This window comes from Pteropus alecto, unplaced genomic scaffold (assembly GCF_000325575.1).
Source record: "Pteropus alecto unplaced genomic scaffold, ASM32557v1 scaffold7, whole genome shotgun sequence".
In the NCBI taxonomy this organism is placed as follows: Eukaryota; Metazoa; Chordata; class Mammalia; order Chiroptera; family Pteropodidae; genus Pteropus; species Pteropus alecto.
The window spans coordinates 9,187,928-9,215,784 of record NW_006494614.1 but is presented as its reverse complement, the minus strand read 5'-3'; the positions used below and the strand labels follow the sequence as shown (position 1 = coordinate 9,215,784).

At 36.7% G+C, this 27,857-nt stretch overlaps 1 protein-coding gene across 1 annotated transcript in view; it reads right to left on the bottom strand.

Annotated features, from left to right (window-relative positions):
- Positions 1-27,857, bottom strand: part of BACH2 (BTB domain and CNC homolog 2) — a 309,638-nt gene that overhangs the window by 87,869 nt on the left and 193,912 nt on the right. The window lies entirely within an intron of this gene.

The window sequence follows — 27,857 nt, the reverse complement described above, 5'->3', positions numbered from 1 at the left end:
CTAAGATAATACAAGCAAGATAACGGGAAAGTACAAAAGCTATAAGAAAAGCTTAGACTGACACAGTGAAAGAAAAGTTAACATCCATAGAGTTTTTCAGTGCAAAGGTCTTAAGTGGGTTTATTTCCAAAGCTTTCTGGGTTCAGCTATTTATGAACAGTAAGAAATATTCTTTATCTATTGGTTCTGTACAGTGTAGGTCCTTGCAAAGTATAATTGAGCTCTTCTAACCTGGTAAAAGTCTCTTTGCTCCACTTCTGAAATATGGCTGTGAGTCTATCCCCCTAAGCTCGCAGCCTCCCTTCTCAAACTGCCGAACAGAGGACCAATCATGCCCTCCCTTTCAGCAGCACCTAGGCCTCCAAGCACACAGGACCCCCAACTGCATCCTCAGGACAATGTTTTCAGAGAATGACCAAGCTTGGCAGGACCACTGCCTGGGCCTCTGCACCTCTGGGCCACTCATGGCTCTGGAGGGCTTGGGATTGAGAGAAGATGGTAAGAAGAAGGTTTCTCATCTTCATTCCAAAATTGGACAATCACAAAAGCCACTGAGTAACTCTCCCTCGATTACTACAGAAATGTGTCTTAGTTCTACCAATAGTGGTCTGAGAACAAACTCTTCTTTAATAATTTAGAATTTGTAATTGTAAGACATTGGAGACAACACAATCAGTGTGAAAAACTACTCATGATCATCCTGGGAAAGTGGAGGTGCATTTGCAATAATCCCCAGAAACAATCTCCTGTGGATGGATTTCTGATCAGCTTAGAAAAGGATTGATTAAAAAACAGTATCCGCATTATAAAGTTCTCTATCACTATGCCTTCGAAATTCTTTGGAAAGAGAAACAAGTGTTCACTTGTTTTTTTTTTTTAAAGTGTATGTTTCTAAAGGAGACACTTGAAATCCAGAAAAAAGCATCACCTTTTTGAAAAAAAGTCAAATAAAATGGCACAGAAGTTCACATAAAATGCCTAACAATGTTTCTTTTCAATAGAACTCAGGCTGAGTGAAAGACATTCTTGGATTGTAAGCTTTGGCTGGTTACCTAGGTTGCAAAGGACACCGCGAGAGACTCATACCAGGATTCTTAGTTAGAATGCCAGTCAAAGAAAAGTTCATAATCCTTTCAGATTTTAAATTCTGTGTATTTGTGATGGGGAAAACCATTTAGCATCTCGGACAATTGGAAAAGAAGATTAGACCAGACTTCGTCTATAAAAATGTTCTGCAATATGGGTTATGCTCATCAAAGGCAGAGAGAAATGGCTTTTCAGGCTACAACACTGTTATTCTCTTTTTGAAACTGTGGTTATATGGAGACTGCTCATTGTTTACTTAGCATGGATACACAGAGAAGTACACCAACTGTATCTATTGTATTAGCCTGATATTCATATCCAACATCTGATTACTTAAAATTGACCAGATTTGAAATCTATTAAGATCTCTTAATTATTTGCATTTGCTCACAGTTATTACGTTCTTTTAAGAAAACATGAAAGGCTTAATGATTAATGCACTAATTTCAAAAGCTTTCTCATACAGACTGGACTAGACTTCGTGGTCTTTGCAGAATGATCATTAGTTAATGAACTCAGCACACTGAACATTTTGCAGCCACCTGAAACTCCCAAGTATTGTGTTGAGTTTTTGGCCAATTAATTATCAATTACAACATCATAAAACATTAGCACAAAAATAAGAATAATGAAATTTAATTATACATTATTCTTCTGAGTTGCTGCAAATACTATACAAGACTGATTCTGATTAATAATTCATTCAGCAATAAAGTATCAGGCAAGATAATTATGCAGTGCCACAATTCTCACACTGATTTCTATAATTACAGATTACAACAGTGTTAGCAATTTAAAAGGTTAGAGAACTGTAGTAATTTGCTATGTCATTCTCGGCTATATTAATGTCTCTCTTTGAGCACCAAAGATAATTGAAAATATAATAATGGACCAAATCAGATGGCTTGCCCATGTTCTCCTCACCTAAAACATCTCCAACTTGAGTACATTAGTAGAGTCAAGTCCTTGGTAATTAGCTTCTTTCATTAGTTAAGTAGCCCTACTACTCATAGTTGGTTATAGCTGATCGAAGCAAGAAAACATGTAGGTATACATGCTGAAATATGCAAACATAGAAACATAACACAGAAACATAATCTATAGAAAAGTTATAACATGGATACCGCTACACCTGGCATATAACTTACATCTGGCATGACACACATATATACATATGTATGTATAGCTGTATATCTGTATATAATTACCCCTCAGGTAATTAGACATGCCAAGGGACCCACATAATGGAAGCTGAGTTTCTGTCTTTGGCAATACAGTTGAGTAAATAGCAAATGAAGAGATTCAAAGTTTATATCTGGGTTGTTTATATATTGTGACACAACAAACTATTCTTGCCTTCAAGTTCTATTACACCCTGAGAGTAAAAATAGACTTATCCTGCTAGGAATACTTACTCTGTTCTGCTTTCATTCCTTGGGAAAAATACCTGAGTAGCAACTGATAACCTCTTCCCATAATCAGTATTTAAATGAAATCTTTACCTGGGGTAAGGCCAAGTAAACAAAACATACAGTTCCACAAATAGAAAAATCACTTTCCTCTCTGCTCTTGATATTTTTGGAAGAGATGCACTGTAACACATCGTGGCTTTTCTCTCTTGAGTGCCTTCGAAACTCGACTAACTTCATGATCGACTAACATACAGAAACAGATGGAAAATTCACTAGGACTAAAATGTTAAGCATTATTTAACTGAGCTAGCAGAGTCTTTTGTGTGTCTTGTTGGGACTGGGGTTTCCTCCTTCTAGAGTATGCCAGTGTCTGGATTCAAGATTTCATTACAGCTGACCCCAAAAGATGGTACAGGAAAACAGGGTAAAAAAACCAAAGTTTCATTCTAGCTCTAGAAGGTACTTGTAAATCATCTGATTGAATCTCTTCCTTTTACAAATATGGACATTTAGGCTCAAAGACATTGATTTACTCAAGATTACAGAACTACTCAGTAACAGAAACAGGCGAACCCAAATGTTTCTGACTCCCAGGCTTCAACTATATTGTATTAAAGAAAATACAGGAGGAAGAGCGAGATGGGTCAGCACATGGAGAGAATTTTTATTCCAAAATTAAACCCTTTTATTTACATTTAATTTCCCAAAGTGTGATAAGTATAAGATAGGGGGACAGTAGAGGAAGAGTAATTCTAAGAGAACATCATAGTACTAAAGCTCTTCATGTCTTTCTTCAAGTAAAAATAAAATGGGTTTCTTTGGTGTCATGAGCACAATTATAAAACAAAGCATTGTTTTTAATGAGGCCTAATCAGCTTTCTTTCTGGGCCACACGTAGGTGACTGGCATAAGATCAGATTGTATGATGCCACACTGAAATGTAAATGTCCTTCCCCCTTTTTCAACTACTTCCTTTTCAGAGCCTTACTCTCAGTAGGGCAATAAAACAGGATCCCTGTATATTCCCATAAATTTGTTGATGGATTCACCAGGAGACCCCCAGCAAGCCATATTGTTCTCTGTTTTAAGTAGTGAACATTCGAGCTTGTGACAAAAAATAAAAATGGCAAGTAGATTGGTACATCTGCAAGGCTCTATATGGTTTTATACTTCGAATTTTTCTAATATTTTATTATGAAAAATTTCAAACTTATAGAAAAGTTTAAAGAATTTTACAGTGAACACCTATATACCCACATCTAGATTCTATAATTAATATTTTACTATACTTATTTCATTACATATCTCCCCATCTATATCCATCATTCTATCCATCTGTCAATCCATCTTTTCTTCCTGTGCATATCAAAGTATATTACAGACATCAACATGCTTTCCCTTGAACATTTTAACAGGCATATCATTTGCTAGAGTTCAAGATTTGTTTATAACTTTTTCTTTTGAGGTTAAAATGACGTGCAATGAAATGTACAAGTCCTAAGTGTACACTCACTTGGTTTGGATAGACAACTATATCTGTGTAATCTGATCCTTATCAAGCTATAACTATAACCATCATCCTAGAAAGATTCCCCATCCAAGTGAATCCCCCCCCACCCACCCAAGGTAACCACTGCTCTAATGTTTTTCTAACAAACTAATTTTGCCTGCCCTAGAATGGTTGAATTTTGAAACTATTAAAGACCTCATTTAAGTTAAGTGGTTAAATGTTGTTCTGTTTTACTTCCTTCAGTCAACAAAATATTATTGGGCACCCACAATAAGTCATATTCACTGGGAGCCAGTAACAACAAAATAATTATTTCATTAAATTAGAAAAATAACTTCAATGGTGGTGAGAATTGTGGGATTAATTATACCTCAAGGGCAATTTGGATGCACAACCAAAAGGGAAGCCACACACCACACCCTGTGCCTGTTACTCATTTGGAAACTTGCTGACTCTTCGACAGAAAAATAAAACCCATAGCCATGCCCAGCGAAAAATGAGGGCTTCGCAGGGTCCTTGGAGTAAATCTGAAAAATGAGGCTTTTTTTAAAAAGCCCGTCTGCAGACCACCATTATTGCTCTATGATGAAAGTGAACAGTCACAATGTGTCAAGCCATAACCTATAAAGACCTACTCCCAGTTTTATAGATCTGGAAAATCATGAAGGAGGCTACCAAAGGAGCCAGAAAGCTCCTCGTTTGTTTTCCTTTAGCTTAACTGTTGGTAGTCAGTGGATTAGGCCCTTATTTCCTGGCAGCTACATGACTGCCAAGATGATGACACCCTTGGTAGACACAGCATTGGGTTACTTCTCTCTGCAAGAGCTCAACGATGGCACAAATCAGTCACTAAAATGGGATTAAAATGTTCTATAGCAACTCCAAGACTCTTTAAAAATTCTCCATTAACCCTTGTTATGGATTGATTCTGTCCCCACCCCCGAAAGGTATGGTGAAGCCCTAACTTCTAGTACCTTAGAATGTGACCTTATTTGGAAATAGGGCTGTTGCAGATGTACTAGTTAAGATGAGGTCATACTGGAGTAGGGTGGGCCCCTAATCCACTGTGACTGGTATTTTTATAAAAGGAACTCCATGTGAAGACAGAAGAGATGCAGTGAGAACACCATGTAAAGATGAAAGCAGAGATTAGAGTGAAGCATCTATAAAACAAAGAATGCCAAAGATTAATGGCCACCACCATAGACCAGGAGAGCAAGGAAGGATACTTCCTTACAGGTTTCTTAGGGAGCATGGTCCTGCAGACCCTTAATTTTGAACTTCTAGCAACCAGAACTGTGAGACATTAAATTTCTGTTGTTTTAGGCCACCTAGTTTGTAGCACTTTTTTATAGCAGCCCTAGAAAACTAAAACAATCCTAAAAAATATTTTTTCCCCTTTTTGATAATTAAAAAAACAAAATTTACATGCAGAAAAGTGAAGTGTATCAACCTTAAGGGTACAGATCAATGAATTTCTACAATTGAACACATCCATGTAACCACTACCTAGATCTAGAATATTACTGGCAACCCAGAAGTCTCCAAGTCATTATCCCCACCAAGATAACAGCCATTCTAACTTCCTTCACCACAAATTCGTTTTGTTTCCATGACCTTTAAATATATTAAAAAATATACTATATCTTTTTTTCTTTAGGTGTGTCCAGCTTCTTTTGCTTATTATGTTTGTGAGATTCACCTATGTTCAGTCTAACAGTGGTTTCTTCTGAAGACAATTTAAAAAATAGTATTAATTTTTTTTGTTTGTTTTGGTTAGTACAAATTTCAAAAGGTACAAATGGTATACAATGAAATCTTCCCATCCCTGCTTCCCAGTTCCACAGTTTCATTTCCTGGAGGCAAATAATGCTTCCTGTGTATCCTTCTAGCGAGATTTTATGCCTATCTAAGTGAAGGTATATACTTTTATAGATAAATCTTTCCCCTTTTTTACACAAAACTTAACATACTACACTACTATTATGCATCTTGCTTTTCTCTTAAAAATATTTCTTGGGATCATCCCATGCCAACATATAAGAGCTTCTTCATCCTTATTTTATAGTTATACAGTATTCAACTACAAGAACATAGTATAATGTATATTATCAATTCTTTATTGATAGCCATTTGGGTTGTTGTCAATCTTGTGATATTATGAGGTTGCAATTTGGAACCTTGTAATTTTGCACATCCATATAATTTCTTCAAAGCATAATTGCTGCATCAAAAGATAAAAGCTTTTGTTAATTTTGATATTGCCAAATTGTTCTCCATTTAGAGTGTACCAATTTAAACTCCTACCAGCAATGTACAAGAGTATGTGTTTATCCATAGTCTTGCTAATAGACTGTGTTCTCAAACTTAAAAAAAAACCTGCCTTCTTGGTAGGTAAAAATAACATCTTGTAGTTGTAATTGACATTAATTTTTTAATAAATTAAGCTGGATATAGTTCATATGTTTTTAAGCAGCTATTTATATTTCCTTTTCTTTAAATTCTATGTTAATAACCTATTTTTTTTTCTATTACATTATTGGTCTTTTTTCTTAGTGTCTTAGAGAAGCTCTTTTAATGTTAGGGAAATCACCCCCTTACAAAACATTTTTCCTGGTTTGTCAGTTGTCTTTTGCCCTTGTTTATGATGGTTTTGTCCCTCAAAGTTTTTTGATTTTTATATATTTGAATTCATTTCATAGCTTTCCTTTTATAGCTTCTGGATTTTGTATCATACTTTGAAAGCTCTTCCCCACTTGTGGATATAAACAATTTCCCCCTGGATTCTGTTAATACTTTTAAGTTTTGGGGTTTTTTTTTTTTAATGTAAGTCTTTGATCTATTTAGAATTTATCTTGAACTATGGGTAAAGGAGGTCAAATATATGGTGACAGAAGGAGATTTGACTTTGGGTGGTGAATATACAATGCAATATACAGTTGATGTATTATTGAACTGTATACTTGAAATCTATGTAATTTTAGTAACCAATATCACCCCAATAAATTTAATTAAAAATTTTAATTTGATCAATAAATTTTATTCTTTCCAGACAGCTATTAGTCATCCTAGCAATATTTATTGAACAATCCAGTTTTACTACACTGATCTGAGATGACTTTTTAAATATAAATTAAAATTTCAAATGTATTTGAAATTATTCCTGGACTCCGTATTGTACCATTGACCTGTTTATCTAATTAATGCCCTAATTCAAATATATAAATATATTTGTTATATATTTTAAGTCTAAATGACTAATGTCTCTCATCGTTTTATTTTTTTAATTCTTGATTATTCTTCATTAAAAATTTTTTTCACAGGAACTTCAGTATCAGCTTGTTTGGTTACAAACAATTCTTTTGTTATTTTTACTGGGATCACGTTAAATTTGTGATATTGTGACTCTCTATCCAAGAACATAGATTGCTTTTCCATTTATTCACATATTTTCTTTTTTCCCTCTGTATCTCATGGAATTAACAAAATTTCATTCATTTATATGAATAAAGATTTCTATCTTACAGATTCTTGAAGTTCAATACCTGTATTTATACACATTATGTATTTATGTATATATTTATATTTAAATTTTATTTTTTTGCTATTGTAAATAGTATCTTTCCTTTCATTAGATCTTCTAACTCGCTGTTGATTATCTCTAAGGAATAATGTTCATTTTTACACAATAAATTGGTACTCAGCCACCTTACTGAATTTTGTTATTGTTCGTAACAATTTTCCAGTTGATCCATAGAAACAAGCATGCAGTCCAAGTATATAACCATATTATCTGCAAATTACAAACATTAGTTCAATCTCTTCCTTTTGCGTTTTATGCTTCCAATTCCTTTCTCTAGTCCTATATCAGCTAATACATTCAGAACAATGTTAAAGAACATTTATAACACTGGGCACCCTTGCCTTTATTCTTTCTGACATAACATGGCTTCTAGTGTTTCATTATCAAGCATGAGGCTCAATTTGGGGTGAGGTACATATGTTCTATAATATATGCTAAGGAGGTATCCCTCACTTCCTATCTTATAAAGTAGTTTTTAAGTGAAAACTGGATGTTGCATTACCTCAATAACTTTGCAGCATCTATGTAGGTGATCAAATGAGTTTTCTACAAAGATCTATTAATATGGTAAACTAAATTAACAGATTTACCAGTAGTATTGTATCATCTCTGCACCTCTGGAATGAACCTCATTTGGTCATGGTACTCTGTTTTTTTGAAAATGCTGCTAGACTCTGCTTGCTAATTTTTTTTATTTAGAATTTTACATTAATGTTCTTCTATGGTAGTTTTTCTGATGGATTTTCCTCCTCTTTGGAAGTCAGAGTGGGTATATTATATTTTCTTAGATAATTATGCATTTTGCGTAGGTTTTCAGATTTATTTGTAAAAAGAAATCAGAAGAGTTGAGTTAAAAAAGCTACAAGGTTTCTTTTCAATATACCTTATATTCATCTTATTTTTATTATTTCTTCTAGTTTTATTGATCAACTTAGGTAAAGTTTCCTGCATTTTTTTCTAATATGCTTTTTGCATTTGTTAATCAATTTTTCAGTTTTTGAATTCCTGGTTTTCTGTTTTTAATTTATTATTTCCTTCCTGATGTTTTTCTTAGTTTTGTTTTATTGCTCTTTTTCTAACTTTTTGAGTTAGATGCTTAATTCATTTCTTTTTTTTTTTCTTATTTATCAAAATAAATATTTTAGCCTACGAATTTTTTGACTACTGTTTTAGCTGCATCTCCTGGATACTAATAAGACTACACTTACTTAGGTCTGGTTGGTCTTAGATAGTAGATGTTTACCTAATAATTGTATATAAAATAAACTTTAGAAATTGCCCATTGAAAAGGCGGTAGGGATCATTAAAGGAACTCAGCAGTGAGTTTGTCGTAACATGAATAATTCTTTCACAGACATTCATGGTGTACTGACCACATGGCAGTGCTGTGCTGGGTATTGTGAAAATGAGGATGAACATGAAGAGATCTCTGTCCTTCCATTGTTAAGGGAAAAACCCCTGCAAGAATATAATCACATACCATAATACCACAGAACCATAAAGACAAGGCATACCAGTATAAAGAGGATACATGTTTGACATGAAAATAATTCCTTCTACTCAAAACATATACATTAATAATCTTTAATAGGCATCCATTTAGTTGATACTAAATTGCTCTTCCAGTTCTAATTTAAAATCAGCTCACAATGACAATATTAGTTTTTATTTGGAACATGGGTCATTGTGGGATCAGAAGAGAAGTAGGGAGGAGTCTAGGTAAGCACTGATGATAGTCTGGACTAGGGAGGAAACTGAAGAGGTGGTGACTAGAAGCTGGATTTGGCATGTATTGGGGAAGTAGAGATGATGGGATTTGCTAATGGATTAGATGTGGGGTGTAAGAGAATGAAAAAAGTTAAGGATGACTGAGAATTCCATTGTCAGTAATTACACGAATAAATGACACCTTTGTGTCATTTACCGACAGGGAACACTCCAGAGGAGAATAATGTTTGAGGGCTAGGAATGAAATAAATTTTGCTTCCTGAAATCTCCTCTACCTAAACTTATCTCATATAAGTCTCTCACAAGTTGGTCACATTTAAGATCATTGTCCTATCACAGTTCCATGCTGTAGTCTGTACTACGTCCATAACTGAAGTGTACTTTGCACACTGTCTGGTGAACAACTGGTCATCCTTCAAGAATAATCTCAAATGTCAGTTCCTCTGGTTACTTTCTTGACTCCTGCAGGAACAGTGGGAGATTCTAGCTTGCACTTCCCAGCACCTGAGCCTGTCATTACCATGAAATTACTTTTGCAACTGCCTCTGCCACCCAGGGCAAGTACCCCAAGGACAGAAACCATGAGCCTTTTTTTTCCCCTTTTCCCTGTAGCATAATTCCTGATACAAAGATGGCTACTCAATAAGTGTTTTCATTTGCTCAAACAAATTTGACTGAGTGTCTAATATGCACAGTATGTGATGTCATGCACTGTTCTAGGTGCCTGAAAATACAGCAATAAATACAACATGTTGTTAAGGAGCTTACATTTTTATCGGGGGAGATGGCAATACACAAACAGATCTATAATAAAATATGCTGTAAAGAAAAAAATAAGGCAGAGTAAAAGAAATGAAGGATGAGAAATGAGAATGGAGGTACTGTTTTAGATCGTGTCATATGGTCATAGAAGGTCTCATTTAAGCAGATTCTAAACAAAGTGAGGGAGTAAACTATGTAGATTTCTGGGAGAAGAGCCTTCCTGACAGGTAAAAAGCTAACCAAAAAACCAGAGCACCTGGAGGGTGTGGCCGGACAAAGCAGTAGAGGTAGTCTAGACAGTGAAGGGCCTGCATTAAGGGCAGGAGTCTGGGTTTTATTCTAAGTGCTATGGGAAGCCACAGCAGGTAAGTGATAGAATTTGACTAATGTTTTTAAAAGATTATTATTATTATTATTATGTCAAAAATGGGTTGTTGTGGGGTCAGACTGGAAGCATGCTGAGAGGTACTGACAGCAAACTAGGTGAGCAATGATGATGGACTAGACTAGGGAGGGCGCAGAAGTGGTGACAAGTGTCTGGTTTGGCGTATATTTGGAAGATGGAGCTGACAAGATTTGCTAATAGATTGGATGTGGGATGTGAGAGAATGTCTTAAGGATGGCTTCGAGGATTTCAGTTTAAGCGACCAGATGAATGGAGGTGTCATTTACTGAAATGGATAATCCCAAGGGTGGATCAGATCTAGGGGTGATGGGAGAACAAGGGTTGCTTTAGATGTGCTAAGTTTGAGGAATCTATTAGACAGCCCCATGGAGCTATTATATAAGCAGCTGAATGCATAGCTTGAGATTCAGGGCAGGGTTGATTCTGAAGAAACAAATTTTGGAGTCATTAGTATGGAGATGATACTTAAAAGCCACAGGGCTGGATGAGATCATTCAGGAAGTAAACTCAAGTAGGCTGAATGAATGAATAAGCAAGTTTATGTACAGGAAGGAAGATGTTAACAAGTTCATATAATCTGACTCTATAGCGATTGGACAGAGAAATAATATATAGAGGGATGAAAGTACACAGAATTAAATTTTCTTTTTGTCTAGGTGGCCAATTCAGATTTTTTTCTTAGACTCTTGGAAGAGCCTGTATCCCAAATTATTTGGAGACAAATGGACCAAAGGACTCTCTGGAGCAAGTTTTTATTGCTCAGCATGTGTACAAGGTAAAGCAGCCTTCTTCAGGCTGCTCGCAAACTAAGCACCTCTCTGGAAGAGTGCCCTACCGTAGCTTGTGGTGCAGGCTGGAATTCATGAGTGTAAATCCTTTCGGAAAGAAAAGAGATTAACGGATGTACACACTCTGTTTCAAATTAGAAAAGGGAGAAAAAGATCACAAATTCAATATCTGTAGACACCATTATGTACACTATGTTGTCTCTACTGAAGTAACAGGCAGGGAACCTTTCACAACTAAGATAAAATAATGTTTGCCATAAGCCCAAGATAAGTTTGGTAGAATTTGAGATAGTTAAGCTGTATTTCTCAGAACCTGAAAGCAGGTCAGTGGGTCCACCAAGTTCTTTTGGCTACTTCAAATATTGTATTACTCAATATGAATAGCTTCTCAGGCCCATAGGAATATAATCACACTAAAAAAGACTGAAAAGATGATGATGTAAGAGGTGGCTATTATGAAAAATTTCTTTTGCATACTTTCTAAAATTAATATTTCTTTCTAAGCACACAGAGTTTTCTCTATTTCTTTAAAAAATTTTTAATCATGAGGCATTAGAAATTGGCATTTAAAGGCTCTAGGTTCTTTTGACTTTTTTGATCTCCATTCACTCCCATAGTGTTTCAGGCTTTTCTCATTTAAAAATCATCAGCACTTTGCTCATATCTGCTCCCCTGCTCCACCGTAATCAGATATTCCTTCTATCTCTGTGTAATCCTTAAAGCAGAAATTGACTCAAAATGAAGACTTATTACCTTGTGCCTTCTCAAGTGTCCTATCCACATCCCTAAGAGAGAGAGTTTTGTTCTAGAATTATTGTTAACTGCCAGCTAGCCAGCTCTACTCTTAGCTGCTCAAACTACATAAATCACTGTGTTGATCTCTGGGTACCTTGAAAGAGACAAATTAAAACACTCAAAGAAGAGTAAAGCTGTATGGAACTTTGGAAAGATGGAAAGATTCTGTCATTTATGTATGCGGGAAACGTTCAGTAAGTGTCTACCACATGCCAGCCACTTTGCTAGGTGATGGGTCACAAACACAAGCCTCTGGAGCATATAATATAGTGAGTGACCAGGCAAATTAATATCATGACATAAAAGGCTGTTCCAGAGGCATTTTAGCGTGCCATCAAGCACACACAGGGCCCTGCCCAGCAACAACAATACCTGAGCTAAATTCTAAATGACAAAGTAGGAATTATGTAAAAGAAGGGGAAGAGGAAGATCAACTAAAATTTGCAAAAAAGAGTCAACTATTGTTTGTTGATCCCTAACTCTATTTTCCCTCTGAAGCTTGGTGCTAGGTACACAAAGATGAATATGGTACAACTCTTCCCAGTAAGAAGACAGAGCAGCTATTTTCAAATTTCTAAGGAGCTGTGTAGAACAAGCATCAGCCTTTTCTGAATGCCCTGTGAGTGATATCAACATATACTAAGGCTGCTGCAGAGCAGACTGAATGGGCTCTTCAGGATGTTTTTTCCATTGATCTACGGATAGGCCTTTGTGAAAAAGACCAACTTAACGGGCAATCAGAAACAAGCTGATCAGAGGTATTAGAATCTCCCCAGGTAGGTCGAGAATTTAGCTTAGGCATGATTATTAATGGGAAACAAGAGAATTTGAGTATCACATAACCAAGGTTTTCAACATTAACACAAAAATATGACCCTGACCTTCAGCATCTCTAGAGAGAGATGGTCTGTGCCATGAGCTGAACACTGCCAGGTTGGGCACAGCCCAACATATTTATAGCTTAGTGCTTCCCCTTCAGAAGTTAGGTTCCCTAAACTTGGGCAGGGATATCAACAGATACTAAAGACAAAAACAAAAACGAAACAGATTAACTCTATAATGGATCAAAGTCCCAAGAGAAGTACATACCATGGAGGGAAGAAACGTATATGATACGCACCAGAGGAGTGACTCTCCATGGCGGGTGTGTGGTGAGAGTGGGAGACACATGTAGTCTGAGAATGGTTTGTTGACATACCTGTCAATTTTATATCACAAACTACATACATTGTGCTGCTAGCAGGGATGTGCTCAAGAAGAATTAGATAGCCCTTTAGGGAATATGGGTCAAAAAAACTCAAGAAACAACATATTAGAATATCCCTTTATACACTTTGCAAATATTTCATCTATTATGCTTAAGGGGTGATTATGTGACTGGTTTTTACACCATAATTATAAGAATGAAGGGAACTTTGAAGCTAAACCATATCCTCAAGACCAAGCAAGTCATTAGCAGAAGCCAAGCCCAGAGCATGACCAACTGGCCATGCTATTTCTACAAATTATTGTCCTCTAGGTGCTTTGAGGAAATTACTGGGGCCAGGGCAGTGGGAAGGGCCTGTAGTATAGCTGTTTTGTGCTCTGCTGGCAGGTTCCCTTCTCCTCGCTGGTGAGAATCCATCGTTAGCTAGAACTACAGTGGCACATCCATGGTCCACCCTAGGAAAGACTGAGGCAAGCAAAGGCTTTTTCAGAGTCATCATCCCCCTTCCCTCCCTCCGCCTCCTGAGTGTCAACGCTCTTCTTCTGACAGAACTCCCTACTTTGCACCCTATGTTCCAAAATCATTTCTCCCTCCACTCTATTCTCGCCATACAGTTTTCTTAGTGAAGATGAGCACCTTTGTGGTTTTAGAGTTTAAGTTCGTTTTCAGAAAGTTGTGTCTGACTAATAGCTTCTGCTGCTGTTCCTAGGAGTATTTACATTCTAATTCAGGGTGAATTAGAACATCATCTTTACTTTCAGATGAGTGGACAAGAAAGGTTTTCTCAGTGCCTACCATAGTCACATTACTAACCCCTGCAGGTAAGTTGAGTTTTCGCTAGCACACTTTAAAAACAGGACTTGGATAGAATACTGGCACTCCATTTTATTTTTAAAGTTATAGATCTCAGGGCTAGCAAGCACAATGCTAGGGAATTGATTGTCAAAGCTCTTTTATCTCTTGGAGTCTAATGGGCTAGTCTAGGAGCTCCCTTGTAAGTAAGTCTCTTGGTAAATCTTTCCTTCGTATTACAGATTTCACATAAAAGGTGAAGCAAACAGAACATCTGTCTAGACGATAACAGGCTTGCTTTGTATTCCATGTTCTATTGCTGACTCCTGTGTGACCCCTAGAAATTTGGTCATAGCTTCTGTGTGGTATAATCTATGAAGTAAAAATATAATAGCTGAGATCGGGTTCAGGCCTAAGTCTTCATGCCGACATGCACATTATCACATGTTATTGTGCACTTGTTCCAGTCAGGAACCAGGGCAAAGGAGCGATCTGTGGTGTGAATGTAACACAAACCTTCATGGCTCATTTGTCATTGCTACAGTCTCTATAAAAGACCCTAAGAACTTTGGGGCAAAAGACTGAAGAAATACAATGGTTTCTTGGGAATTAAAGGTTGAGGTAAACATTTCTAAAATGTGCGAAGAAGTTAATTTTGAAAACCTGCTGCTCATTTGTTGTAACTTCAGAGTTTCAATTTTAATTATTTTAAAAATTCCCTGTAACAAACACACTTTCTGAATGACTACTGCCTCATCATTTGGCAGCCAATTCTTGAAAACTTGGCAGTCTGAGAAATACTCATGAGTATGTCTTAATGTTGTATCCATTGAGTTACTGTTTCACCTGGGAGGAATCTGAAAGATATGAATTCAATTTTTGGCTCTACTGTTTATCAGATCTTTAGATTTGAAATAGTTCTTGTTGACCTTCAGATGCTTCTTCTATAAAAAGGAGTAAATACCAAGCTTTCAGGGTTCTTGTGAGGACTGAGTTAATACATGGGAAATGAAGAACTCGAAAGTTCCTTTTGTTATTATCCACAGAATCTAGAGTGAAAGTAAATAGCTATTTACAGCTATGAGGGCATTTAAGTGAGAAATGATGAGAACCCAACTCCCTGTGCACCATCTCAACCTTATTCAATCAGTCCACAAACATTTACTGAGTGCTTAGATGCCAAATACTATTTTAGGTTTGGAGATAGTTATTGCATTAAACATGATAGACAAAGTACCTACATTCTCAGATCTTATATTCCAGTTGAGAGACACAGGTAATAAACACACAACTAAACAATAAATTATCAAATAGTGATAAATGCTATGATAAAAAACAAAATAGGGTTATATGAAAGGGAGTCACTGGGGATTACGTAGGATAGTTCTCTCTCAGGTCATGACATTTAAATTGAGATCTGAATGACATAAAGGAAAGAGCCACATGAAGGTCTATGACAACTGACCTCAGCACAGTCTGTGGAACCCCTGGGGATCCCAAGACCCTTTCAGAAAGTCAATGAAGTCAATACTATTTTCATAATAATACTAAGATGTTCTTTGTCTTTTGCACAGGTTGACATTTGCATTGATGGTACAAATGTAATGCTGGGTAAAACTCCTGGTGCCTCAGCATGAAACTGTACTAGCCTTTCACTACCAAACACAGTAAAATAAAATGCTAGTTTCACTTAAAAATGAGCTTGATCCAGCAATAAGAATTATTATTTGTATTAAATTTATATTAAATCTCAACACCTGAGTACATGTTATTTCCAGATTCTGTGAGACACCCCACCTATGCATAAAGTACTTCTGTTGCATGATGAGGTATGATTGTTCTCAAGGAAAAACATTTGTGGGATTGTCCGAGTTACAAATTGAATGAACCACTTTCATAGAACATCATTTTTACTTGAAAGAATGCCTGAAGAACTATGGTTATTCAGATTTAGGTATCTGGCAGAATCTTTCTTGAAAATGATAAAGGTGAGCTGTCCCTTTAAGGAAAACAACTAACAGAATTTGTTGTCAATGTTAAAATTCAAGCTTCTAAAATCAGGTTTCGGGAAAATGTATATCTGCTACTATGAGCTTCACAGCTTCCCAAATTTTAAAACTTTCTTGGTAAGATTGGTGGTAATTTTAATATGTGATTTTTTTTGGACATTGTAAGATGAAACGTGTCATCATTTTGAAGACATTTATAACTCAGTAAACCAAAAAATTTCCAAATAACCAATCACAGCTTTAATAATTCATGCTTTGGTAATAGAGTCTTTCAACATGCAAGGCAGACAAATATATGTAATGGAATAGGAAAAGTTCATTGATATGGTTTTATATTCTGCATTGCAACTAACTTTTAGGAAGTTACCATTTGTAAATTTTGATGTGTATCAAAGAGTATCCACAATTATTTGAAAAGGCTATTAAAATTCTCCATTGTTTCCCAACTACATATATGAAGCTAAGTTTTCTTCATCTGATTTAACCAAAACAACATATCTCAAGAGATTGAATACTAATACAGATTTTGGAATCCCAGTGTCTTCTATTATGCCAGACATTAAAGAAACTGGAAAAAAATATAAAATAATGCCAGTTTCATTAATTTTTTTATCTTGAAAGATATAGTTTTTTCCATAAAGATATTAATGTTAACATATAGTGTTTATTATTGTTATTTTTACATTAGATAATATTTTAAATGTTCAGTTTTAATTTTAATAAGCTAAATGTAGATAGATAAAACCCAAAGAAAGGCTCTTTGGGTTCTTAGTAATTTTTAAGAGTATAAAGGGGTCTGAAAATCAAAATTTTGAAAACCATTGGTCTGAGAATGAGACAGATTAAACAATAAAATTTTAGTTTCCTTAGGTCTTGCAAAAATTTTGTTAAGATTTATTCTTAGGTACTTAAATTTTTTTGTTATTATAAATAATAATTTAAAAATTACTTTTCTGTTACTGGTGTATAAAAAAGCAACTAACTTTTGTATATTGATCTTATATCCAGCCACTTTGCTAAACTTTCTCATTATTTTTTGTATATCAGTCTTACCTCTAGTCCAGTGGGTCAGCAAATTATGATCCAAAGGCCAAAACTGTGCCACCAGGTTTGTAAATAATTATTTTTGGAACAGAGCCACACCCACTCATTTACATATTGTGTATAGCTTCTTTCAAACCGCAATGGCAGAAATGAGTGAGAGAGATTATTGTTCACAGAGCCAAAAATATTTACAATCTGTTTTTTCATAAAACTCCGTATTATGAACCCCATTAAAAGAACTAACTTTGGCTCTCTTGAGCCCCTATATAATATTTTTATTTTCAATTTAATTAATTTCTGTTATCATCTTTATTCATCCTCCCTCCCTTTCTCCTTCCTTTGGCTTTTTCTACCTTCTCAAAGTTAGCTTATTAATTTTCACTTTTTTCTTTTCTGGTAAAAGCACTTGGGGCTATAAATTTTCCTCTAAGTACAACTTTCACTGCATCCCACAAGTTTTGATATGTAATATTTTCATTATCATTCAATTCTAAGTATTTAAAAAATTTCCATTATGATATCTTTGATCAATGAGTTATTTAGAAATGTTTTTAAATTTCCAAATATAAGGGAAATTTTGGGGGGGGGTTAGCTTTGAGCTACTGACTTCTGATTTAATTGTATTATGGTCAAAGAATGTGGTCATTATTATAGTGATTCTTGGAAATCTGGTGAGACATGTTTTGTGGCTTAGTATGAGATCAATTTTTATAGATCTTCCTTGTGAAGAATACATGTATTCTAAACTTTGGTGCAAGGCTCATTATGTCTATGAATCAAGCTATTTAATTGCATTGCCTGAATTTTATACATCTTTACTAATTATTTGTTGTTTGCTTGACCAAGCAATAACTTGGAGAAACATGTAAAATTTCCCTATAATTTTATCAGCTTTTTGTTTTTTATATTAAAAATTTGAGGCTATTTTAGAAATATTATACCTTTCCAATGAATTACAACTTTTATCAAAACATAGTGCTCTCCCTATCCTTAATAATGTTTTTCGTCTTAAAGTTTATTTTCACTGATATCAACAAAGCTGCCCTACCTTCTTTTTGATTAGTATTTGCTGGGATATATCTTTCTATTCCTTTAATTTGGCCTTATATGTTAGGGGTGTCTTTTCTAACGCCATATGCTTAATTATTATTATTTTTTTAAATTTTACAATATCTGTCTTTTAGCCAGAAACTTTACATATACTGTGATTGCTAATATATTTGTATTTGTTTCCATAATGTTACTTTTGCTTTCTATTTGTTCTGCTTTTTCTATGTTTTATTGTTTTTATCTTTGCTTGACATTTCAAAACCTGGTTAGGAGGTATATACTATTTCTATTTCTTTTAGTATTCTTGAAATCTAAAATTAGTATCATAAAATCCTTCAGAACAATAAAAGGAGCTTATAATGCTAACTCTACTATCTCCCTTCTCACACACAGAGTTTTACCCAGTATTATACTTTATATTTTCCCCTATATTAGACATTATTATTTTAAACCAACAATGTTTGTTTAGATTTACCTACATGTTTACCAATTTCTTTGCTTATCATTTCTTCCTGTATCTCAGACTTTTCCTTTGTTATCCCTTTCCTTCTTTCTTAAGTATATCCTTTGAAGTGCCTTCAATGTAAATCTGCTGGTGGTAAACTCTCTCAGATTTTCCTCTTAAGAAAACAGCTCATTTTTTGCAAGTTATTTTTGCTGAGTATTCACTTTCATATCGAAAATTATTTTCTCTCAGAATCTTGAAAATATTATTTCAGTTTCTCGGTTTCAATTGATGCTGTTGAGAAGTCCACTGTTAGCCTAATAACTGTTCCTTATTGTGTATTATCTGTGTTTCCTCTATAGCTCCTTTTAAGAGAACTGTGTCTTCAGAGATCTTCAGTCTTACTACATTGTAAAAGGTTATGTATACCTTTTTTGTCTGCTTTGTATACACTGCTTCCTATATCTGTGTATCCATATTTCTCCTCTTATTTGGAAAATTCTCACCCATATATTTTTCATTGTCTCACTCCCATCCTTTATATTCTTTCCTTTTGTGATTCCGAATCAACTTGTTTTAGGACTTCTTATTCTGCCCTCCATGCTACTAAACTTTCTTCCTTATATTTCCATCTCCTCGTCTATTTGTACTTGATTGTATGAAACTACTTTAGTTCTATTTTCCAGTTCATGAATTCATCCATTACAAATGAGATTATCCACTAACTTTTCGCTCATCAATTAATTTTTTTCATTTCTAAAGGTTCCTTTTGGCTCTTTTTCAGGGATGTGTGGCAATTTTGGTTGCCCATTATTGCTTGCTAATTTTTGTACTCTAACTTAAATTTTTTTATATAGATAATTTTTTAAAAAATATCTGATAATTCATATATCTAAGGTGGGGAAGGGGTATTCAATGTATTATTTGTTGCTTATGTTGATTTTCACTCATGGTGATTTGTTTCCTTGTTTGACAGTCTTTGAGAGTTCATAAAATCTTAATATGTGAAAAAACTGGAAGCCTAAGTTCTGCTTTGGATATGTTAAGTTTGAAATGATTATCAAACATCCAAGTACATCACTGGACATGAGCTTGATATTCAGGGGAAAGATCAGGGCTAGACATATAAATTGGGAAGTTAGTACCATAAAGTTTTGGGAGCAGATGAGATACCAAGTGAAAGTACAGAGAGAAAAAAGATAAAGTTCAGGACTATGCCCCAGGACACACCAATTCAGACACTAAATAGAGAAGACAACATTGGTGACTAAGAAGGAACAAAATCCAGGAGAAGATATTATCTTGCAGGTCCAGAGAACGGTGGGTTTTAGGAAGAAGGAAGTAGTTGACCGTTGAATGTTGCTGAGAAGCTGAGAAAGTTGAGGCAACAAGTCATTGGGGGATTTGATATGATCAGTTTTGGTGGAGTAATAGGGTCAGATAAGGAAGTAGAGGTAATGCCTATAGGCAAGAAGTTCGCGATATTGCATGTAAAAGGGAGCAGCAGTAAAGTGGAGTAGAAGCTAGAGGAGGGTGTGGCATAAGAAAGATTTTTTCCCATTGGGTGATATTAAAGTTTTTATATGCCAATAGGAAAAACTGAGTTCAAAGAGATAAACCAATCATACAATTAAGAAAGGGGATATTTTCAGGAGCAACATTCTTGAAATGGCCAAGTGCCCCCAAATCGTTTAAGATGTGATGTGGATCACATGTGTGGCATGAATCGTACACATGGCCTACAGGACAGAAAGGCTAGTTGTTGTTGTTGTTATTATTATTATTACTACTATTATTATTATTGACTTGGGGACTGTGTAATCTTAATTACAGTCAAGTTCTCATGAGGGGTACTACATCTTACCTTCAAATTTATTCATGTCATAGCAGCCTAAAAATTGCTTGTGGTAGCTTTAAAGTAGTGCTAAAGGGGCCTTAAAAGATTTTCTAGTTTGGTCTTGCCTGCCATTTCAGGCAAATGAATTCTAAATGTCTTAGGATGGACACTTCATGGTGGTATCCCTCGGGAACCACTTCTAGAACTTTGTCACTATGTAATTTGTCCAACACAAATAGAAGTCAGTTTCCTCTTGTTTTGTGCTCAGTGGTCATAGAGCATAGCAGAATTGTTATTTTCTTCACACACACACACACACACACCTCTTATGTATTTGAAGACAGAAATTAACTTCACTTTTTCTTCTCCAAGCTAAACAACCTCTTTCTCTTAATTTTCTTGCACAGATCTTATTTTGTATCATTTGGCTGACTCTTCTCCCTCTCTCCAACTGCTTTTTCTAAAGTGCAGTGACCAGAAATTGACAAGCTACTCAAGTAAGGTCTGAGTAATCCTGAGAACAGTGGGGGATTTCAACACATCTTCCTTGGATGGATGAAAGGCTGAACTGACTCTGCCAAGACTTGACCACATTCCAGTTCCTGATGATTTGGGGAGACTCTTCCACTTGCATTTTTCTTCTTTTGCCTAGCAATTTGAATAAAATGAAAAGACAACCAGACATATACAGGAAAGGATTTTTTAGTGTACTGTTCTTGAAAATCAGCTTGATATCTACATAAGTCAAAATCTGCATATACCAATTTTTTCTAAGGTGTAACAAATATCTATAATTACTAATAAAAAGCACTTTGTCTCTTAACCTGTATATTCCAGAAAGTGCTTCTTAAAATCCAAAAGGAAGTATTCAGATGAAGTAATTAAGTGAAGTGCTGAGTTTGGAAAGCCTTCTACTATTTTGAGGCTAAAGGATGGTTGAGAAACTTTTATGGGTGTGTGTGAGAGAGATTCTGCCTGCTAATTACTACCCAAGATAATCTAAGTATCCAACAATCATTCTAATTTTTGCTAAGCAGCATGAAATATCACATCACATCACATTATGTTATATCAAGTAACAAGATGTTCCTGGGATAACATGACAAAACAATACAGTTGGGAAAAACAAATTGAAAGGCCAACTGATGTGCATATAATTTGAAAAGAAAGAAAAAGTATGTGTTGATGATTATACCTAGAGCTAACTTAAGGGTTTTGATATCCATAGGTAATTTTAAGAAGGCAGCTATGTCCAAATCATAAGATTCGACTCTTTTATCTTTATTTCCCTCTGCATAAGTATTGTAGCCTCTCTGAATGGTAATTTTTTCCTCTGTAAAATGTGAGTAATACTACCCACCCTGCCTCTCACATATGGCTGTTGTGAGATCCTAAGGCTCAGTACATTTAGGTGTTTTAGAAATATCTAATTGGAGACCTGTATCTATCTGGATTGGATTTAATATTCTGTATTGCATTGATTCTGGGATCTACATTTTCCCACATAATAATATTTCAGAAATCAGAATGTCTTAAAATTAATAGCTTATTATAGTTTAAATGGTATTTTTTTCTTTGTTAGTGGTACATAAAATATATTTAATCAATGGCCTCTTAGAAATATGGCAAATGGCAGTGTTTGGAAATGGTAAAAGTGCTATGCAAATGTCAGTAATTCATTTATCCATAAAACAAGCTTTTACTGAAAGCCTTGTACAAGGCATTCAGAAGGAAATGAAAATGAATAAGACTGATCCCTAATCTCAAGAAGGATACAATGCACAAGGTAGATAACTCAAGCACCAAACAGTATGTGATACGTGCCATTTGAGTTGTATTCCAAACTCGGCACCCTGTGAGTACAGAAGAGGAAATAACTTTGAACAGGGGCAATCAGGGAGGCAGCATGGAAGAGGTGGTACCTAGGCGTGGCCTTGACAGGTGGGCAGTATCTTAAAAGGTACATTTGGGAATGGACATAAGGAAGCACAAAGTATATTCAGAGAAAGACAAGGAATCTAGACAAGGAGTAAATAGTATAGGGACTGTGTTGAGGGCTTGCTCAGGATAATAGAGTCTGAGCTCTATTTGGTGGATGGATATAGCTTTTGAGCAAGGAGCAGACTGATGAAAGTGGAGCATTAGGAAGATTGGCTGGCTGGAGAGGTTTAGATGGAAGGGGGAAGAAGAGGCTGGAAGCAGGGGCATCCTGAAGCAGGCCATGGGCAAGTTTGAGAAGTCCAGAGAATGCGTGGGTAGTGAGGGTAGAAAGAAGATAACAAATGGATGGAATTATCATAGTGAAATACTAAAAATCCTTAATAGGAAGAATCTTAGAGAACAGCCTATTTCCCAGTTGGACAGGAAGGACACACAAAATTGATGTTTGGGGCATGCTCCCTGAGCACAAGACTGCATGTTTTGTTCACCATTGCATCCCAGGGCCTATGGCACTACCTGATACATTGTAGCCATACAATAACTATTTGTCATACTCCCTTCCTCCAAAGATTCAATTTAGGCCTTTAATTCAATTCCACAAGAATGTGCTGAGTATCTACCATGAGCTCAACTGGCATCTAGGGAAGAATGGGCGGGTGTGTGGACTGTTTTCCAAATCAGCCATAATAATTCCTTTCTTTAATACAGGGTCCTAGGTGGTCCCTCTGACAGACTCTGGCTTGGCCATGGGGCTTACTTTTACTAAAGGGACAACAGAAAAATGTGATGCAAGCAGAGACTTGAAAAATGCTTGCATATTGGGGCTTGCCCTCTCTTGCCACTTTTTGGAATCCCGACATCATCATATAAAGAATTCCAGGCTAGCCTCCTGGAAAATGAGAGACCACATAGGACAGAGATGAATCATCTCAGGTGAGGCTTCCCCAGACCAACCAGCCTGACAACTGCTGAACATCTAGGAGAGGCCATCCTAGAGTGGGGTCAGCAAACTTCTTCTCAAAGAACTAAAAGTAAATATTTTAGGCTTGTGGGTCATATGATCTCTGTGACAGCTACTCAAATATGCTGCTATAGTGTGAAAGCACTACATGGGCAAGGCTGTATTCCAGAAAAGCCTTATTTTGAAAAACAGGGAGCAGCCCAGAGTTTGTCTACCTCTATCTGGGATCATTCAGCTCCAATCAAGCCAGTCCAAACCAGAAGAACTGACTAGCCAACTCACAAAATTGTAAAAATTAACAAATGTTTGTTAAGCCACTACGTTTGGGGGGCATTTCTTTACACAGTAAGTGTAAACTGATAAAGCTGGTTTAAAACACATGAGACATAGGCCTTATTTCAAGGCACTTAAAATTCACCTGTGGAAGTAGGGCATATGGGCGCGACACAACATTGTAAGGCAGTATGATTAAATGTCAAAATGCCGGCTAGTTAGCATTATAAAGGCTTATAAAAGAGAAAAATTTGGACAAAAAAATAGACTTAAGCAGATCTCAATGGATGGGTAGAATGCGAGAGCTACCCAAACTGTTGTTTGTCTTTCACCGAATTATTCTTTATGCTGTTTGTTTGCTTTTGTGTCTATACACTTCACCAGACTGAGTGCCCCTGAGGGCAGAGTATGCCTTATTTTCTAGGTTCCATGTTCCCAGAGCCTAGCACAGTGCTTGGTTTACAGCCAGGCTCCGCGTGTACTTACTGAACAAACAAATACACCCAGAGGTTGAGATGAGGAAGGGCATTTACATGGTAAAGCCAAACCTCACAACTAAAGGAAGAGGGAAGAATGGGTGCTCTATTCAAGAAAGGAGACCGGTGGCTCAGAGAGAGGATTTACTTATGGGGGAAAGTAGAAGACAACAGCTGGACACATGATTCTGGATTAGGGGGACAAAGTGACAAGGGAAGGACCCTGAAAGCCATTCATGGGAATTTAAACCAGATATTACTGGAGCGAAGAGACCAAGTTGATATTTATGACGATTAGAGGATTGGTGGCAGAGGGTAGGGTGGGTTCCAGACAAGGAAAACAGTGAAAACAATTTAGTAATCCAGGAGTTAGGAAACAGACTAGTCCAAGAACCAATAGGAATAGTAAGGCTGTGCTGATGAATATTCGTCAAATGGATCATATGCCTCAGCATAAACCATAAAAAAAAAAAGACATCTCAGGCATCCTTTCATGTATCATGAACACATAATCAATAAATCTGTTACACTGGAACCAAGCTATCTAAGGTGTAGGACCCCTCCGTACTCAAGGGGAGGCATAAGACAACTGGGAATTATGAGCAAAGCAGCTTCTAATGTGGGCAGTGCCCAGGCTTTGCAGTGACACAGATGGGACACTCAGTCTGGTTCCACCCTTACCAGGATGGACAATTTGACCTTGGACAAATCATGAATGTCACTGATAATGGTGTTTTACCATGCAGGTTGGGGTGAGGATTATAGAAAGGGTGGTGACATACACAGCAAGCCCTGAAAAAAGTGGGCACTCGTCTGACCCATTAGCCCAATGGAAGCGACATGTAACAGGAAGCACACGAGTGGCATACACCGACAGTTGTCATAGTGAATAGAAAGGAAAATCACTTTTGGCTGGGACAGTCACTCTGGATTCGAGAGTGAGAATAGCATTTTGTTTGGTAGTTAAAACTATGATTTTGACAAGTGGGGGAATGGTAAGGTCGTGCCAGGAAAAGAGAGCGACATGTGGAAGGAACAAAGATGAAAGGTGAAGCCCATCCTCGGAATGTGATGGAATTGAGCTTGGCTGTTGCGAGGTGTGAGCGAGGCTGGGAAGCAGATCAGAGTTGGATAGCGGAGCGCCCTGAATGCCAGGGTGAGGCGTTTGTACATTATTCAATGAGTAACGAGGTGCTGCTGAAGGATCGTGAATAGGTAAATGAGGTGATCAAAGTGACGTTTAAGACAGATTAAACCAAGGGCAGCATACAGAGCTGCAGGGAGGCAATGGAGATGAATGCAAGGTCAGGCACGAGGTAATGAATGCCCATTCCAGGAGCGGCAAGAACAATGGCAAGGGGGGCTGGGCGAGGGGCTGAGAGGGAGAACTGACCATAGCGACGTTCACTATAAAACACAAATGTGGACTGATAGGGTAACTTGCTCACTGTCTTAGCCAAATTTCCATTGAGCTTTATTTGCTGTGTGTCAGACACTGTTTCAACTGGTGGGTCTACACAAATGCCAGAGACACAGTCCTGGGATTCTCTGGTCTTGGGGGTGGAGTGAGGGCACAACAGACACACACAAATCATTCCGAGGCAGTGTGATATGAGGCATGCATGAGGTGTGAGCACAGTGGTTGCACATGGGGGTTCATCGGTGAATAACAGATATTTTTGCATTAATGAATCTGCCACAATCTAGTAAAGAAGAAAGGGACCTACCAAATCTAGAATAAGTATAAAGTCAGTGGCTAAATCACTGCACTTTCAATCTTGAAAGACTGTCTAGGAGGAGGTTAGGTTAGGGTGACCTCACAGGGGAGGTGTGGCCTGCCAGGTGTGCCAGGTGGATGAGGTAGCAAGGGTCCAAGAGAGCAGCAAGGGCATGAAGCTGTGAAACCACAGGGCACATAGAAAAACCTCAAATAGTGTGGTGTGGCCAAAGGGCAAGGTGTGTGTGTGTGCACGCGCGCGTGCGTGTGTCTATCCACCTCTATCTCCTACTCCCTAGCATAAATCCTCTCTGAGCCACTGGTCTCTCTTGAACACATCGTACAGATTCCTACCTCTGCTTTTCCTAGTTAGGTTTCCCATGTAAGTGCCCTTCCTCCTTTCAGCCCTGGTTTTATTCGCGCATTCAGTAAACATGCACTGAACCCAGGCAAATTGCTAAGCTCTGGGAACTTAGAAATGAAGATGAAAGGACAGGAGATGAAACTAGAGAAATGCAGGGGCCAGACACACAGGTGGTTGTAAGAGGTTACAGGCCACTGTGAAGGAGTTTAGAATATATCAATTCATATTTATGTTTTAGAAAGATCGCTCTGGCTTCTTTGTGGACAACATGTGAAAGGAGGAGGAGAAGGCTGGAGACAAGATGGTCAGCGGTGCAGAACTGAGGCAGTGGACTGCAGAGGGACATGGATCAGAGAGGTTTAAGGTAGTATTGACTGTTGGAGACCCCTTGGATGTAGAGCATGTATGGGAAGGATGACTCATGGGCTTGTCTGATGGGTGGATATGGAAGGATTATTCGTGATGGAAGAAATGAGAGGGTCAAATCACGAGTTCCCGTCTAGCCAGAATGAATATGAAATTCCCTAGGAATATCTGGTAGGCAGTTTGGTATAAAGCACAGAAGGATGCTGCCAAGAGCAATTTCAAAGCAGTGATGTCTGTTCTTACATAGCAACTGGCCTTCACTGGGAAGTCTTACGTGCACTTTTAGTCCTCATATAGCCTTTAGTATGGGTCGTGTCTTGGATCTTATGAGCTTCTACCACCCAGAAAATTTGAAACTGAGGACAAAGGTTAGTAAGACAAAAGGATAAGAAAAGTGACAAAAGCTGATTGTGCTTTGATGCTGATTGTGCTTTGATACTTCTTGTTTCGAGATAACAACAATACTTAAATAATAGAAAATAAATTCTTTGCATATCTTTATCTTTGATTGTTGGCTTTATTATATTTTGTCTAGTCCCCAAAGGTCATAATGTGACTTGACATATTCATTCACTCATTCATTCAGCAAATATTTATTAAGCACCTACTACATGTCAAACATTGTTCTAATCCCTGGGGATACATCAGAGAATTTAACAAATATTTCCGCATTAATGGAGCTTATAAATTCTAGTAAAGAATGAGAGAATCTGGCAAATCTAGCAATAAATATAATGTTAGTGGCTAAACTGCTGTACTGTATAGGGGGCTGGGTAAAAGGAGCTTTTGTTACCTAATTAAACCCAACAAAAGGGAAACTCAAATGCACATAGAAATAGGCACTCTAGCAGACACATTTCCTGTTCCAGGGAAAGTGTCTTGAAATCTTTTTGCATTCATTTTATACTCCAAGCGTAAACAAAATCACTCTCCTTATTCTGTGTTCTAGAACTCTTCCTGAAGTCAGCATTTGTTTGTTTGTTTGTTTGTTTATCCTCAGAGTTAACAAAATACTTATTCGGGAAAGGTCCAAAATGTACTGAATCATGTTGATGAGTTTTTTTTTAAATAGGGGTATTAATTTTTAGATTGAAACGGACACAGTACAGAACAGCTCAAGCAACCATTCACGAAGACCTACTCTTTGTAAGTTCACGGCAGGTATCACCCAATACAATAGTGATGAACCAGAAAGTCCCCGTCCTCGATGATCCTCTGATATAATAAAAGGAAAAAGACAAATGCGAGACAGTATATGGTGAGACAATACTAGGATTCTCAACTGTGTCTCGCTTTTTCTTTTCT